Source organism: Notamacropus eugenii, chromosome 6 (assembly GCF_028372415.1).
Source record: "Notamacropus eugenii isolate mMacEug1 chromosome 6, mMacEug1.pri_v2, whole genome shotgun sequence".
NCBI classification, from domain to species: Eukaryota; Metazoa; Chordata; class Mammalia; order Diprotodontia; family Macropodidae; genus Notamacropus; species Notamacropus eugenii.
This window is the reverse complement of record NC_092877.1, coordinates 85151876-85170351: the sequence shown is the minus strand read 5'-3', so window position 1 is coordinate 85170351 and position 18476 is coordinate 85151876. Positions and strand designations below refer to the sequence as shown.

General features: G+C 35.4%; 1 pseudogene; it reads right to left on the bottom strand.

Moving 5' to 3' along the window:
- Positions 1-415: 415 nt before the first annotated feature.
- On the bottom strand, positions 416-3730 carry LOC140512075 (E3 ubiquitin-protein ligase RNF126 pseudogene; annotated as a pseudogene).
- Between the last annotated feature and the right edge of the window lie 14746 nt (positions 3731-18476).

The window sequence follows — 18476 nt, the reverse complement described above, 5'->3', positions numbered from 1 at the left end:
AATTTGTTTTTTTTTCTTTTTTGAGCTAAAATGTACATTTATTTAATAGCGGCAATAATTTAAAATTATTTAAATGTATCATATTTATTTATAAATAAAATATTTAAATATATTTAAATTTAAAGTATACTTATAAACAAAAGCATTTAAATATATCTAAATTAAAAATAATTAAAATTTAACTCTTTCCATTGTTGAGCATTAGAGGCTGAGGTTAGGCAGGAAGGATGATAGAAAAGAGGACAACTGAAGGGAGAGTGGACAGTTGGCATGTTGGATGACAATGAAATAGCCACACTCCACCAGCCTTCCCACCTAGGAGCATTGTCTGCATTCCCTCTGAGGGGGTTACAAAAGTTAAGGAAGGTGTTGGGGAGAAAGGGAAAAATGAAAAGTATCTCACCATAGAGATGGCCTAGCCACATCCATTCTTCATTTCAAAAAACCCGGTACCTGCTAAGGTCCAGTCTGATGAAACACAGTCAATGTGACCTAGCGAATACATAAGCCACACAGTGGTAACCATCAAGTGGAAGGACAGCCATAGCTTTCCTGGAACCGTCAGATGAGTGGGGGGCAGGAGGAAAGTCTAAAGGCCTTTGGTGCTTCCAAAATTTGTTTAAAAAAAAAGAAATGGAGATCTTGGGGTCTCTTCTGAATCCTCTCCTTTTCCTCCACTCTGTCTCCTGGGTTCACTGTGGGGTGGGGAAAGATTAGCTGCTCCCTCTGACCAGGATGCCAGGAGGCAAAGGGGAAAGAAGGAAGAAGGTGGTTGGTTGGACTGGCTGGTGATGAGATTCACCTGTTGTGTGTTGAGTTTTCATTACTTGACCAACTGGAGGAGGAGGAATAAGGGGAGGAACAATTCATTCCTGTCGGTCCCGGGGGATTTGCGGCAGTGTTCCGTCCTCTTTAGAATTTCCAACACACGGGGCAGATATCACGCTGTTTCAGCCAGGGCAGTAGGCAGCCATCGAGGAACAAGGGATTGCAAGGTAATTTCTCACCCAGCAGTAGCTGCGTACAAAGGCATTCGAAGCCTGAACCTACATCTTCCACTGTGAATTGTATGCTGGGAAAGACTTGTATTTTCTCCTTGTCTGATGGTGGAGGACAGGTATTAGCAAACTGGTTAAGGAGTCATGTGTAAGGATCACACCCTGACCGTTACTTACCCACAGCATAGTCCTAGAGACTTGAATGCAAAATACCCCAAGGGCCCAAACCCAGGTTTGCAGGTGCAGTAATTCCATTGACCAATTGCTAAATAATCCCTTCTAATTTAGGGACGCCTTCTTGCACCCCAGGGAGTGAGGCAGGTCCGGTGGCTGCTGTGGGTCATGGGCGGGGAGCGATGTTGATGCTCCCTCTCGCACCTGTTCTCTGAGTCCCTGACATCCTCAGATTGTACCCCAGAGCCCAGTGTGGGAAGTTCAGAGTTGTCATCAAAAATGCCAAATGCAAACTGGCCATAGCCCTGTGCAAGGTGAATAAAGGCAGATTCACATTCTCGACTGGCTGTGTGGTTTGATGCGTGGGAGCAGCAGCTAACTTGGACTGTTTTCAGTATTTCTGGTCTCTTCCGCAAGCTCTTCAATAAAATCAGACTCACACCTTGGGCAGATATAATCCAGCAGCCAAACAGCAGGGGTCCTTCCACTCCCCCTTCCCCGCCCCCCCCCCCCCCCAACCCCAGCCTCTTTAGTTGTTTTTCAGTTGTGTTTCAACACTTCATGATCCAATCTGGCGTTTTCCTGGCAAAAAATCTGGAGTGATTTTTAATTTCCTTTCCTAGCTCATTTTACAGATGAGGAAACCGAGGCAAAAAGGATTAAGTGACTTGCGCAGGGTCACACAGCTAGTAAGTGTCCCAGATTAGTTTTGAACTCAGAAAGATCAATCTGCCTGACTCCAAACTTGGCCACCTAGCTGCAGTATAATCAAATGAGCCACTGTTTTATCAATTCTCCTGTGTCAGCACTCTCAATGCCCTTTCCCTGCTGTCCCAGATGCATCTGGGCGGGAAGATCCCGCCCACCCCCAAATAAACCAATAAACAATCCCTAAACCTACCGAGTCCAAGCCAAGTCTTTTTGTTTCTTCCCTCACTTTTTTTTTAGCCCACAAAATGTTGATTAGAAAAGAAGGATAATGTTTTGTTCCAAGAAAATATTAATCCAGTTCACTCCTGTTTGGTACCACTTAAGCCTAATTCTTTGACCTTACTTGAAATTGTGGCTATGGACTCTTTGTTGCCTCTTTGGTCACTACCTTCCCACCCCCATCCCCCCAAGCAAACAATTTTGTCCAGTTCTGGAAATATGAAATCATTTATTTAATTAGTCTTTTCTCACTAGCACTATTGGTTTACCTTTTATGTTTCTTGAGAATGTCTGTCAAAAACCCTGCTTTACTCTGGTTTGTTCTGACTTGATGTCTTAAATTCTTTATTTTACTGAAAGCTACTTTAAAAAATAATTGTTCACGGTATACCAATACCTGTTGCTTTTCCCAGAAAAAATTACAGTCTTTTCTTTATCATTATTTGTAAAGAAAGCAATGCTTTGATTAATCTAGAATGATTTTCCTTGATGCATGGAAAGTTATCTCCTGGCTATCTATAATATTTATTATTTAATTTTGATTTTAATTATTTATATATATTTATATTTCCATATAAATTTTAATTTATTATTTAATTTATTAAATATTAGTTTCAATGTCTCTTTGTGATTTAAACTTAGGGTTTCTCTGTATTAATAATAGTCCTATTAGCTCCACAGATTTTTCGATAGCACAATAATTTTCTTTTATATTTGTTTTTGCCCAGATTCAAGAAAACTGCTATCTCTCAGCACCTGAGCTAGGGCCCTATGTTAAACTCTACCAGTCACTTAGAAGATTTATATAAATACCAAAAATGTGAACTTATTTCATTGCAGAACATAGAATAACCTACTTGTAAACATTTATTAGAAAGAGAGAAACTCACAAAATAAAATTGCCTTTCTCATATTCTGAAATTTTTGCTGTTTCTGGCAGTCTCTATTATGCATGGATGTGTGTATATAAATGTATATGTACATATACACACACTTATTTATGTATCTATGTAAATAGATACATGTTTGCATATGCAGGTATGTGTAGATACGTACAAGTATATATGTATACAAATACATACATATATGTACAAATATGTGTATATTCATACATATGCATGTATAAGTATGTAGCCCGTGCTCTGGGGCTATAATCACAAATATCTGATTATATTAACAATTCAGGTTTGCAAAGCAAAGCCCCAGTGTTTCCCTACCAGTGATTATCTGTTTATATCCATTAATCAACCAGAATCAATTAGCTTTAAAAACAACCATTTTAAAAGGTAAAAACAAGAACTACTGTTTTACCTCACCACCCCTCCAACCCATCTGCACACTCCTTCTCCACAAAGTTCATACAATCTCAGGGGATATGGATTAAACTGGCTTAGTCTCCTTGTCTTATATCTGTCCCCATTCTAATCTATCTGCTACTTAGCTGTCAAAATGATTTTCCTAAAAGACAGGCTTGACCCTGTCACCTCACTACTCAATAAACTCCAGTGGCTCCTAGTTATATCCAGGATCAAATACAGATCTTCTGTTTGTCATTTAAAGTCCTTCACAGCTTTTTCCCTACATTTCTAGTCTTCTTACACTGTATTGTCTTCAATGTCGTGCGTCATCCAGTAGTTTTCTTGTTATTCCTTGAATAGGAAATTCCATTTTCTGAATTTACACTTTTCACTGGTTATCCCCCATTCCTGCAATGACCTTCCTCTTTGCCTCCATATCCTAGCATTCCCAGCCCACTTCAATATTCAGCTCAATTCACGCCTCTCTCAAAAGTTTATTCCTAGTCTCCTCTCACCACCCACCCCAGTTCCTTCCTTGAAGCTATTTTCCATTTGCATTGTGTATATGAGATCTATAGCTATTTGTTCACATTCTATCTCATATATGAGATCTTTGAGGACATAGACCATATTTTGGCTCTTCTTTGCATTGTATTGTATAGTTAATTACTGATAAATATTTGTTTATTTTCTGAATCAAGCTTAAGAAGCATATGATCAAAGGGTTGGAAATAATTCCTTTCCTATTTTTGTGTACTTCTTATGTTGTACCTAGAGCCAGTTACATTGAACAATGGATTAAATACTGGGTTTGGAGTCAGAAAGATGTGAGTTCAAATTCTGTCTTATGTAATTACTAGCTGTGTGATTCTTGGAAAGTCACTTAAACTCCATCTACCTTAGTTACTTCAACTTTAAAATGGAAATAAGGAACTGCATCTATTGCAGTTGTGAAGTTATCTAACCATTCTGGAGAGCAATTTGGAATTATGCCCCAAGAGCTATAAAACTGTGCATACCCTTTGGTCCAGGAATACCACTACTAGGTCTGTATCCCAAAGAGATAAAAAAAATGGAGAAAGGACCCATATTAAAAAAATATTTGAAGCAGCTCTTTTTGTGGTGGCCAAGAATCTGACATTGAGAGGATGCCCATCAATTGGGGAATGACTGAACAAGTTGTGATATTTGAATGTAATGGAATACTATTGTTTTATAAGAAATGATGTGCAGCCAGATTTCAGCAAAATCTGGAAAGACTTACATGAACTGATGCTGTGTGAAGTGAGCCGAACTAGGAATATGTTGTTCATAGTAACAGCAACATGGTGCTCTATTCAGTTATGATTGACTTCATTCTTCCCAGCAATAAAATGATCCAAAACAATTCCACAACACTTATGATGGAAAATGTTGTCCATATCCAGAGAAAGAACTTTGGAATCTGAATGCAGATTTTTTGTCTGTTTTTCATGGGTTTTCTTTTTGTTCTGATTCTTTTTTTCACAACATGAATAATGTGGAAATATGTTTAATATGATTATATATATATAACCTATATCAGATTGCTTGTTGTTTTGGGAGGGAAGGAGAAAAATTTGGAACTCAAAATCTTACAAAAATGAATGTTGTAAACTGTCTTTACATGTTACTAAAAAAACACTATTAAGTACGTAGAAAAAGAAAAGAACAGATCCTACCTCCCAGTGTTATTGTGAGGATCAGATAAGATATTTCTAAGGTGCTTAGCACCGTGTCTGGTATATAGGAATCACTAAAACAATGCTTATGCTCTTTCTTTTCCCATCCTCCCCACCCAGGTGTTTTGTAGCTTTCTACTTCTTGTAGAAGTCTAAAACTATCTTATCTCAGTATGTCTAGTTTTTATACGGGCTCTTGATTCAGATGAACTCATCAGCTACTGCTTTTCCTGTCATTGCCAGGAGTCCAATAAAAAGTCCAAATAATCAGACTCATCAAAGTCGACAAGGTTATCCTCTAGTCAGAGTTAGAAAGGAAGAATCAAAGACCCCTCTTTGCCTTTTTCTAAGTGATTCCCTCTCATGGGCTTGACTGGACTGTTCTCTCCTTTTGGCTGCCAGAAATTCAAGTGCCCAGGTTCCTCAACTGTCTTGCTTTATTATCCAGAGCTCCACCGGGCATATCAGAGTTTCTTCAGCCAATCCCAATATGTTCCCTATCGAGCTTCATTTCATTATCAGATGATCTGAAACATTGTGCCTCCTCAGCTTGAGTAACTAGGTCGTTTGCACTTAGTTTAATGCATCTGATTGCTTCATTCAATAAAGATGACTACATTTTGTTCACACAAAGTTTATGATTTTGATTCAATGAACTGGTCCCTTTATAATTATTAAGGTAGAGGTATGTAATTGTCCTCCCAACAGTTCTATTCTCCTGAATAAATATTTATGGTTCAGTCATTATGCTAAGTGTTGGATATACAAAAACAAAAATAACAACCACTGCTTTTATGGAACTGACATTACAATGGTCAGCGATGGTATTAACTCTACTGGGTATGGGATTTCTAACTCTGTATGAGCTCACACACAAGCATGTGCGTTTTTATAGTGGGTGGATTGTTAGACTACATTGAACCATTCACTTTTCTCCCACTCAACTCTTACTATTTTACCATCTGAACTGGATTGTCAGTAGAAGCTGTTAATCTGTAAAAGTGAACTTGTTCATTAAAGGGATCAAGTCTTATTAGCAGCATTCTGTCACAAAACAAGATTGTGCAAACTGAGGAAGTATGTGTCAGATGAATGCATAGCAGACAGGTGGCATTCATGAAGGATTATGGAAAATGATAGTTTTGAAACAAATTTCAAAGGGAATTGGTAGACTTGGCTTAATGGAAAGGAGTGAAGGAGAGGAATCATCTCTGTTGGGGCAATGGCAAGTCCAAAAGCATGTAGAGTAGACAGAACAGGCAGAAACGATCACAAAATGAGTAGGGAAGGGAAAGTCACCGCTACAGTAGAAAATTGAGTAAGTTGATTTTGTAAGTAGAAGGAGAGTGGATATGTGGGGGGGGAGTGTAGGGGGGAGAAGAAAACATAACATATCACATGGAAAGATTAAACAAATCTTGAAAGTGAATTAGAAGTAGATAAAAAGAGTCAACAATTACTTCAACATTTAACTGCTCATCAAATCCCATTACATCATCTCTGATAAATAATGTCTGTGTGCGTGTGTGTGTGTGTGAGTGTGCTTAAATTGTCTCAGACACAGAGTACTCCTTCTAGGTTGTTGCATGTGTGGAGTTGTTCTTATTGAGTGGGATTTTGCACATTTGAAACAAATATAAAAGAACAATAAGCAGAGTTGAAAGATTTTATAGAGTATCATGAAATAAATGCCAGAAGCCCTGATTTATGTATACTACCCATATGTTAATTTACATATAAGAAATATATGCTACATAAATCAAGTTTTGTGACATTTATTTTAGGAAGCATTATAAAACCTTTCAACTCCGGTTATAGCACTCACTTTGGATTTTATCTCAATGATAGTGCAAATGCTGGATGAGGAAATGGCAGGCAGATTGGTGCATCTATTTTTTCCTCCTATTGCATTACAATTACATGAAGCTGTATGTTTCTGCATAGTGACATTATCCTTTGTCAGAAGCATATCAAATATGTTGACGTTGAAACAAATGAAACACAAATATATGTAATCTTTCTTGCTACTTCATCAAATCTCAAGATATTTCTACAACAGAAAATAAAATTAAAATATTGATGGCAGAAACCTTTTACTAGACTCTTGAATATTATGTAGAAGAAGGCCCTGCATTTAAATAAAACTTTTTAGCTCCTTGTAATTTTTTTAAAATGTAGGTATTTTACATTTTGTATGTGTTTGAACTGTAAGTCCTGTGTAATTGAGTCTATTAAAATTAACTTTTTCCACTAAATTATATAAAAATTATTTTATCCCTTATGTTGTTGGACAAAGGGTAATCCTGCCGGGGTTTTAATCTTTAGCATTTCATTTCCACTACTTTTTTAATGGCCAAACATATCATTTTAAAAATAGGCTAAATTTTAAAAATAAATGTTCATTCTTATTAGCTGAACCATTCTCTTAGCCTTGTCAGGGGGAAGCAATTTTTTTTGCATTCAGGTTCTCAGTGCAGGAAAAAACAGAGCTTTGAATGTGGAGCCTATTGTTGAAGCAGCCTTCACTGTGGTGGCATAACAACCAAGACTGGTATTATGAAAATACCATATATTTATGTCTTCCAAGCTGCTTGCTCATTTTTTACTGTTCTTTGTGCATATTACAGGATCCTGATGCAGGAGAATTGATATTCTGAACTATTCAGGGATTAGCAGAGGTTTAAATGTTAATACTCCACAACACTACTTATTCTGAAAAATTCTCATTTAAATTCTTAGAGGTACTTTCATAGTGTACACTATTTTGAAAAAGGGTATCTATTGAAAAAAAAAACATGCTATCTTAGGGATGCAAAAAAGAAGGCAGCATACCAGAATAATCTTTGAACACCAGGACACATTCCCTAATACTAGCTTAGAACACAATAGGCTTTCAATCAGTGCTCTTTGACTGATTTCTTCTGCATAAACAAATATTCCATGTAAACAAAAATGCTCTTTTATCTCTTCCTTAAAGTCCAAGATGGTTGTGTTTCTAATAAACATAATTCAAATAGTATGACAAAGAGGGATCAACTTTTTTTCTAATTCCATTTCCTTCATGTCAACAGTTTAGAGTCAAGTTGAAATGAAACTTTTAGAAGTTCACTTCAAAATCACATGCAACAATTTGTTCAGCCATTTTCCAGTTGAAGGCATCCACTCAATTATCAATTTTTTGCCCACAGAAAAAAACTGCTATAAATATTTTTACATATAGGTCCTTCTTCTTTTACTATTTTATTTCTTTTCGGATACAGATGTAGTATTGGTATTGCTAGAAAGTGATACGCATGGTTTATAGCCTTTTGAGCAAACTTCCAAACTACTTGACAGAATAGTTGAATCAGTTCACAACTCCAACTTCTCATTTTTTTTTTCCACATCCCCTCCAACAACTGGTCATTTTCCTTTTCTGTCCTATTAGCCAGTGTAGTAGATATGAGATAGTACCTCAGAATTGTTTTAATCTCCATTTTAAAATCAATAGTGAATTAGAACATTTTTGCATATGGCTATAAATAGCTTTGATTACTTCATCTGAAAACTGTGCACCTTCTGATCATTTATCAATTAGGTAATGACTTATTTTCCTAAATTTGACTCAGTTCTATGTATGTTTGAGAAATGAGGCCTTTCACAGAGAAACTTATTTCATAATTTTTTTCATAATTATTATTGGTAACTGCATTTTCCCCCATTCTATCCTTATCTGCTTTTTTCTATTCTCTCTCTTCTTTCATCCTGTTCCTCCTCTAAAGTGTTTTGTTTCTCACTATCCCCTCCCCCATCTGCTTTCCCTTCTATAGCCCCTCCTCTCTTTCATACCCTTCCCCTCCTACTTTCCTATTGTGTAGGATAGAATTCTGTACCTAATTGAGTTTGTATGTTATTCCTTCTTTGAGCAAGTTCTGATGAGAGTAAAGTTCACTCACTCTCCCTTACCTTCTCCCTCTTCACCTCCAATATAAAACATTTTTCTTTCCTCTTTTATGTGAGATAATTTACCCCATTCTATCTCTCCCTTTTCCTTTCTCCCAGTACATTTCTCTCTCACCCCTTAATTTTACTCTTTTAGATATCATCCCTTTATACGTCATATTCAACTCCCATCTGTAGCCTCTGTGTGTGTGTATATATATATATATATATGCTCCTTCTAACTGGCCTAATAATGAAAAAGTTCTTGAGAGATATGAATATCATCTCCCCATGTCAGAATGTAAACAGTTTGTAAACAGTTTGACCTTGTGATTTTCCTTTCCTGTTTACTCTTTCATTCTTGAGTCTTGTATTTGAAAGTCAAATTTTCTATTCAGCTCTGGTCTTATCATCAAGAATGCTTGATGGTCCTCTTTATCTTCAAATGTTCATTTCTTCCACTGAAAGATTATACTCAGTTTTATTGGGTAGGTGATTTTTGGCTGTAATCTTAGCTCCTTTGCCCTCTGGAATGTCATATTCCGTGTCTTCTGATGCTTAATGTAAAAGCCGCTAAATCTTGTGTTACTGTTGCTCGACAATAATTGAATTGTTTCTTTCTGGCCACTGTAGTACTTTCTCCTTAACCTGAGAGCTATGGAATTTGGTTATAACATTCCTGGCAGTTTTCATTTTGGGATCTCTTTCAGGAGGTGATTGGCAGATTCGGTTTCTATTTTACCCTCTGGCTCTAGAATATCAGGGCAGTTTTTCTTGAGAGTTTCTTGAAAAATAATATTTAGATTCTTTTTTTGATAATGACTTTCAGTAGTCTAATAATTTTTAGATGATCTCTCCTGGATCTATTTTCCAGGTTACCTGTTTTTCCAATGAGATATTTCATAATGTCTCCTATTTTTTATTCTTTTGACTTGGTTTTATTGTTTCTTGTTTTCTCATACAGTTATTCACCTCCATCTGCTCAACTCTAAATGATTCTAAGGAATCATTTTTTTCATTGAATTTTTATATCTCATTTTCCTTTTTGTTCAATTCTGCTTTTGAAGAAGTTTTTTCTTTAGTGAATTTTTATGCCTCTTTTTCCATTTGGCAAATTCTGCTATTTAAGGCATTCTTCTGCGCATTGGCTTTTTGTACCTCTTTTGCCATTTGGCCTAGGTGTTATTTTTTAATTTATTTTTTAGCATCTTTTTGTGTTTCCTTTACCAAGCTTTTGACTCATTTTTCATGATTTCCTGCATCACTCTCATTTATTTTCCCAATTTTTCTTCTACCCCTCTTACATGATTTTCAAAATCCTTTTTCAATTCTTCCCTGGTCTAATACCAATTTATAATTTTCTTGGAGGCTTTGGATATTGGAGTTTTGAACTTGTTATCTTTGAGTCTGTGTTTTGATTTTCCTTGTCACCATAGCAACTTTCTGTGGTCACATATTTTTTTCTCTTTGCTCATTTTTCCAGCCTGTTTCTTGACTTTTAACCTTTTGTGAAAGTGGTTCTCTGATTCCATTGCCGAGGGCTTACTGTCCCAACCTTCTTGGGTTTTGATACTTCTAGGGACCTGTAAGTTTTCAGTTCTTCCAAGGTGGTATGCACTAAGGAGAGGTGTGTTTATGCACCTGACCTTTGCTCTCATCTGTGAGTGATCACAGGCACTCTTTTCTGCCCTGGAACTGGGACAATGTGGCTGTAAGTTGCAGTGTGCTGTTGGTCTTCTTTGCCCTGGAACTGCCACCTAGGACTCCAACCCACATCTGAGTATGGGGAAAAGCAAAAAATTCTTACCCCCAGTGCCAGCAAAGAGGCCCCTGTAGTCTCCTTCTGACCAGTTCTTCAACCCCTTGACTGTCTGTGGACAGAGTTCCAGAAGTGACTGCTGCTTCTGCTGATTTGGTGGCTCCCAAGGACTGCTTCTGCTTTGCTGGAGCCTGGACTGCAATTGCACTGTCTGTGTTGCACTGTGCTTCACTCTTCTCTAGATATAACAGACCTTTCCTGCCAACTTTGTAAGTTGTCTTGGACTAGAAAATAATTTCACTCAATTCTTTTGTGGGTTCTGTGGCTCCAGGTTTTGTTTTATGGCATTATTTAAAGGTATCCAGAGAGGCTTGGGGAGAACTCAGGTGGGTTGCTATCTTTTCTCTCCGATATTGGTTCCTCACCAACAATATGCCAATTTTCAGGTAGGAGTACAAAAGTCACAGTTAACTTGGCTATATGACCAATATCAGGGGACTGAGTGATGCCTCCTCATCTCTGATTGAAAAACAGAACTGGGAGCAACAGTATACTGAGTCCATACAACTTTTGAAAATAATTGCTATTCACACTCATTCTAAGCCATCAAATCTAAAGGCACAGTGGCTTGGGCTAGAGGACTATTATTGACCCTTTAATGAAAGCTAGAGTGATTCAAGTTTAAAGGCTTGGTCAGGAAGCTCAATTTGAACCACAATTTTTTTAAGCCTGTTTTTTTTCAGAACAATATTTTATTAATATTTTAATATTTTAATATTTTTTTATTTTTTAATATTTTTTTATTTTAAATATTTTAAATATTTTTTTTAATATTTTATTATAAAGGAAAACTGCATAGTACAAAAAGTAAATTGTCCCAGGTTTTTGAAATAAGTTAAAAATAAAAACTTAAAACAAATCTCACCTCTAAATCTCAAAATATCTTATAAAATATGAGCAAAGAAAAATTATATTCCTATGAAAAAGCACCCAGATTGAAGAATATGACACACCAAATGGAGAGAGGAAACACATATAGTGAGGAAAGGAGTAGATGGAGAAGAAGCAGCAATAGCCTTCTCCAACATTTGCTTGAAATGGCAAGTTGAGTCCATAGATAGCAGCTACTACTACCCTCAGAGTTTTAGGTATACCTCTCAGGGACTACATTATGAATGTAGTAAATTATAAATACACATGTACATATGTGTGTGTGTGTGTGTTTATTTCATAGGGCTTAAGTGCATGAAGGAAGCTTAGAGAACATCAAGTTCAAATCCTTTATTTAATATATGAGTAAATTGAGGTACAGTGATTTTGGCTGTTTTGCCCAAGGTCACCTAGTTAGTAGATGGTATGGGAAGAATATTAACCAAGGTCCCTTGGTGCTAAATCCACGTGCTTTTAGAATATTTGTCTACAGTACTACTTGAGTAGGGTAAGTCAGCAAGTACTCATTAAGCATCAGATAGTGTGCTGTGATCGTGATAGAACTTTATATACTCTAGAAAAATGTGTGTGATAATTGTTGTCATGTAGTAGTTAATACTCCATTTCCATAGTATATGTTTACCAAATGTACATTTTTTGTTTTTATGAGACATTGAATTTCATGCTTCCTACAAGCTTCTTAACTGTCAGTGCCTCCCCCTCCCAACCTTGAATTTATTACACATATATTTTGAATAGACTAATCTATGTGAATGCTGTTTTACCCAATGAAATGTAGAGCCTTTGAGGGCAGGGATTATTTAATTTTTTTGTTTTATGTAACCATTGATTATTATAGTGTCTGGAACATAAGAACATGTAATCAGTGCTGGTGGTTTGATTAGTTAACTCTTATTAGCTAAGTGGGCCAGATAGCATTGTTATTTTAGAGGAAAAAAAAAAAAAAACTTTCTTGCTTCAAGAACTCTTCCCCCAACCTCCAAGCTGGCACGCATGGTTGCTGTTGTTGTTTTCTTACTTAATTTTGAAAACCATCTTTCTCTAATAGACAAAGGATGGAACATGGAATTAGACATTTATTGAAATCCTGTCAATAATATTTGCTAGCAATTTGACCATAGATGAGTCATTTAATGTTTCTGAGACTCTAAAAAATTGAGGATAAGCTCACCTACACAACTCTGCTTACAGAGGCTCAAATGAGATTACATAAAACAGCTTACAAACTTTAAAATGTTTTCTATGTTTGTGTATATGTATAAATGTCTATACATATATGTGTGTATATAAATAAATATGTGAATAATATTATTATTATATTATAATATTATATATTATTATAAATAATATTATAAATAATATTATAAATAAATGAATGAATGAATAAATAAAATATAATAATAAATAATAAATAAATAAATAAATAAATAAATAAATAAATAAATAAATAAATAAATAAATAAATAAATAAATGAAATTCTACTTTGACTTGGAGGGAATGCCATCCAGATATTATTTCATCAATATAGTAAGCTGCTAGAGTAGAAATTCTCCACTGATGTAGATCAACAAGTCTACAAGTCATTATGTCAAAGAGTTACTTGGGGCACTGAAGTTAAGTGATTTGACTACAGTCATATATTTAGTGCGTTTCACAGCGACCAAGTCTTCCTGACTTTGAGACCAGTCATCTATCTATTAAATTATGCTGCATTTCACTATATAAATGTCAAGCATAATCATGGTGTGATCCTCAAATAAGAAATTTAAGCCATTATGATTACAATATAACATGATTCATATGTGATAATAATATAATATAATATTCATAATACTATTCATATTTCAAGAATCTTCCAAAACTTAAAATAGAGAAATGGGCTATGCAATAAATAATTTATCATTTCCCAGTGAGAAAGAAAAATAGTCTAAGTAACAAAAACCAGACTTTGTTCTCTGCTTTTTATTATATCTCTAGATGGGAGTTTTCCATCTCCCCCACCTTGCAGTCCCTGAGACTCAGTGGGAATTAAAAAAGGTCAATACAATGGAACATTGGTACCAATCCTACAAGGGAGGCAATTTCACTTTCCTTGTAATGCCTAGTGAACAAAGAATATTCCAAAGGTCAGTGCAACAATGAAATATTGCTGTTGTCACCATAGAACAAGAAGACAATGCAGCTGACATTGATGAAGAGCAAATGTTATGTGTCACTGAAACCTTGAACAAGAGTTGTCTAAATAAAATACATGAACATCTTGAGTTTTTTTTGTTCCCCCGCCTGTGCTTTTTTAAACAATTCATAAATCAAGTTTAATCAGAACATAGTAAGGTAATGATCTGAAGAAATAATAATAAATAATAAAGATAATGTGCCAAGTTCTTGTAGATAATTACTGTGACCCCAGCCACATACTCTTATAGAGAGTGAAGAAAATATTTCACTTATGTATAAGTGTAATTGGTTTTCAAAAAGCCAATAAAAATAGTCATAGTTATGGACATTTGCCTTAAGCATATACAAGGAAGAGCTGAAATGCAGCAAGATCAGAGTTTCTCATCTATTGGCCAATCAACAAACGTTGTTATGCTCTGGTCCTATTATCTTATGGTCTTGTGTACCCTATTGTAATCACTGGAAAGAATTCTGAGAAGTACAATTTGAGGTTTTTTAAGTGGATTTTTCTAAGGTACCTTAGTTGAGATGACAGCTACATTCTTCAGCTAAGATTTCAGTTATGACAAATGAGAAGAGCAAGGGTAGCTCTTATAGATGTAAAAGAGGGACAATAGCAGATAATAAAATAAAATAAAAGGACAACTTTTATGACAGGAAACTAACTTCCATAGTCATCAGGTCTGTGAAGGATTGTCAAGTACAAGAAAGATTTCACTTGTTCTACCTGGCCATCCATAGCAAAATAAACATCAGCGAACCAAAGTCTCAAACAGGCAGGTTTCAGTTTATTGTACAGAAAAGGAATAACTACACTTTGCCCTGCATGTGTAGTTGGTCAATTCTTTCTTTTTGGCACTTCTCATGTTTTTCTTCTTTTGAAATTTAGCTTTATTTATTTTTACCACTGCTGCTATTTGTGTTCAGTCCTGCATTACCTCACACCAGGATTACTAAAATCTTTCTTCCCTTGTTTTCCTTCTGTCCTTAACTCCATTCCACACATCATTGCAAATCAACGTCCATTAAGATAGTTTTCTTGTCATGTCATACCTTTTAAGAATTCAATAACTGTCCTTGAGGGAAAGAATGAATTCTTCCCCTTCTGAATACCTCCCTGCAGCATCTCCCTCAAGATTATATGTGAAGTAAATATTCAGAACATTTTCACTGAAATTAATTATTACATTATTTCTTCTCCAAACACTTTGAGAAATAAGTCTTAAATGTAGTACAGTAATATATTTCTGTGTCAAGCAGTGGGGAGAAGAGAAGTTATTCATCTATTTCTTGCACATCTGAAATGATATTTCAACAAATCTATATTCTCATCCATGAGGCTGCTCTAATAATAATGTATATTACAACAAATCTGTTCCTTCTCATCCTGTGTGACACTTGTTCATGTCTTTCCATAATCATTTTAGAGAATAATTCTCCTCTAGAAGAATATACAACTTCTACAGAAGTTCTGCCATTTAGGCTGAGGCCTTTCTCTCTATTTTTTAGCCTAAAAGGAATTACTCCTTGAGACAGCACTCTTTGAAATTATATGTCTGTCTGTCTGTCTATCTATCTATCTATCTATCTATCTATCTATCTATCTATCTATCTACATACACTTATATACATATATACACACATATATATGTGTATGTGTGTGTATATACATATATACACAAAAAGGAAAGGAGAAGGAGGAAGAGAGGAAGAGGAGGGAGAGAGAGAGAGAGAGAGAGAGAGAGAGAGAGAGAGAGAGAGAGAGAGAGAGAGAGAGAGAGATTCATGACAATGATTCTTGATTTTCTCAGACTATTTTTATAGTTCCCAAGAAATCTTTTCAGCCTAGATGTTCACTTCATCCTTGGATTTCACACATTGGAAGTACCCTTAACTCCTGAAGCTTTCTTTCTGATCAGTTGGCTTCTTCTAAATCTCCATTTTAAAGAGAAAGGTCAGGATATCTTAATTCCTTTCCAGGCTGGACACCTGAATCTTTCAGACTTTCTCTACAATGCCCCAAATAGATAGAGATCTACTTTTTAGCTCCCTTTTATATGCTGTTTTCTTACATTAGGAGGCAAATTCTTTGAGGGTAGGGACAACCTTTTCTGCTTTCATTTGTATTTTCAGTGCTTAGTCCAGTATCTGGTACATAGTAACCCTTAAGATATTCTTGGCTTGACTCTGACAAATCAAGTCTTTCATATGTGATCAAAATATATTTACATCTAATGAACATGTTAGATACATTTATGACATCAACACATTTTCTTTCATATCAATTGTATCATTTATACCTACGTCCCAGAGTTATTGGGAGATAAAATGAGATAACATTTGCAAACCTTAAAGTTTTAGATAAATGCTAACTATTATTTCATCATCATTCATACAACATAGATAGGGAATTTTCCCTAAATTATCTGAACACTATGTTTTAATAACTCTGAGTTTCTTCTGGTTAAAACCTCCCTACCAGATTTGGGGGTGAGAGAATCAGACTTTGAAGCCATGCTTTTTTCTCTGATCTCTTATAAGGTTTTTTCCACATATTTTTCCAAAAGTAAAGAATGTGACTTAATATAGTACAAGTCAGCCTACTGCTTCCATGAATGACAGATTCCTGGTGCCAACTAATGAACTGGGAATTATAGACATGTCAAGTCTCTGTGTCCTAGAGCATCAAATAAAATGACCCTTCAAGGTGAATCACTGAACAGGTCTGTGAATACAATTCAGCATGTGAATAACTTTTTTTTTCCTTCAGGCAATCTGGATTCACATTATTGCCAACCGCCGCTTATGAATATTTCTGGGGATGGTGGAGTTGAAAACTTGAGGGCAAAAATAAAAAGTTAAACAGGAAAAGAAGGATTGTTAGGTTCTACAATTGAAAAAAATTAAGTAAAATATTATATCTCTTGGTAGGAATAAACATTGACTAACTCTCCCCTCTCTTATATCACCCATCTATTTTACCTTCCATTTTTTAATTCTTTTGATTTTGTTTGACTAATTTTTGATGTCTCATAAAGCCATTAGCTTCCACTTGCCCAAATCCAGTTTTTAAAGAATTATTTTCTTCAGTTTGCTTTTGTACCTTCTTTTCCATTTGACCAATTCTACTCTTAAAAGTTGTTTTCTTCAGTGGATTCTCAACCCCCAATTTGGCCAATTAAATTTTTAAGGAGTTGTTTTCTTTAGTCAACTTTTGTGTGTCCTTTTCCAGACTATTGACTTTTTTCCCCTAATTCTCTTAGATAACTTTCATTTTTTTCCAATTTTTCTTCTACCTCTCTTATTTGATTTTAAAAATTCTTTTTGAGCTCTTCTGAGAGGACTCTTTGGTCTTGAGATCAATTAATATTCCCCTTTGAGGCTTTGAATGTCAGTATTTTGATATTGTTGTCTTCTTCTGAGTTTGTGGTTTGATCTTCCCTGTTGCCATAGTAGCTTTCTATCATTAGGACTCTTTTTCTTTTTTCGGTTAATTTTAAAGTTGAGTTCTTCTTCTGGGTCATAGGGGGCACTGTCCCAAGGTTCTTTTTTTGGGAGCTAAGAGACTGGTCACTGGCTTTCCACACTGGAACCTCATATACTTGTGACTTAACCACCGCACTAGAGTCAACTGCCCTTGCCACATTTGTAGAGCCAGGGTTCCAGATCTAGCAATTTGTCTTCAGCCCTGGTGCTGGAGGCCTTATAGCTCATCCCAAATATTTTTAAAGACAAATATTAACCATTCCAAAAATAAAAAAATGCTTCTTGATGACAAACATCATAGTCTCTAGCCACTGTGAGGAGAGGCAGAAAAGGGGAACTATTTTTCTTTATAAAGCATTTGAAAATATATCATGTTTCCCTCTCCAAGCATTTAAAAGCATATTGGGTTATCTGTCAAACACAAAATGGAAAAGAAATTGACATATTTATGTCATCAACACAGCTACACTTAACTAAATCAATGATTTAATCAAGCATTTACTCAACTAGGAAGGGCCATTTTAATTTCTAGGGCAGCTCCAGAGAGATTATTCTGAATAAGTTTGAAAGGCAACATATTCCTTACTAAATCAATTAGCATATGATTATTATTTTTTTTTATAATGGAGGAAGGGGCAAAATCTTCTCCTTTTTTTTAAGCTTGGAGGCAGAGGTCTATCCAGATTGCATCTGACTTTCTACTTAGTGTTCACCAGTCACTGAAGTAATTGACCAATTATTGCATCTGTTCAAAATTTCCTTGTACAGGGGTACAATAAAATGGACATTTGTATAATTACATTAGTTCACAGACTCTTTTAGACATAGACAACTGTTATCAATCACATTATCTTGTAATTTCCCATTGTTTACTTTGGTAGCAAGTACTTGCAAATAAATATGTGCTGTTTTTTTTTTTTCCATTACATCTTGGGGTATGTAGGAGCCCTGTCAAAATGTGAATATTTTAAGAAAGAAATCTTCAATGCCACACGCATAAAAATTTCCAAAAAGTGCAAAGGACTCAGATTCACCCCCAATATAAATTCTACCCCTAAATAGTCATTTAAAATTTTAATT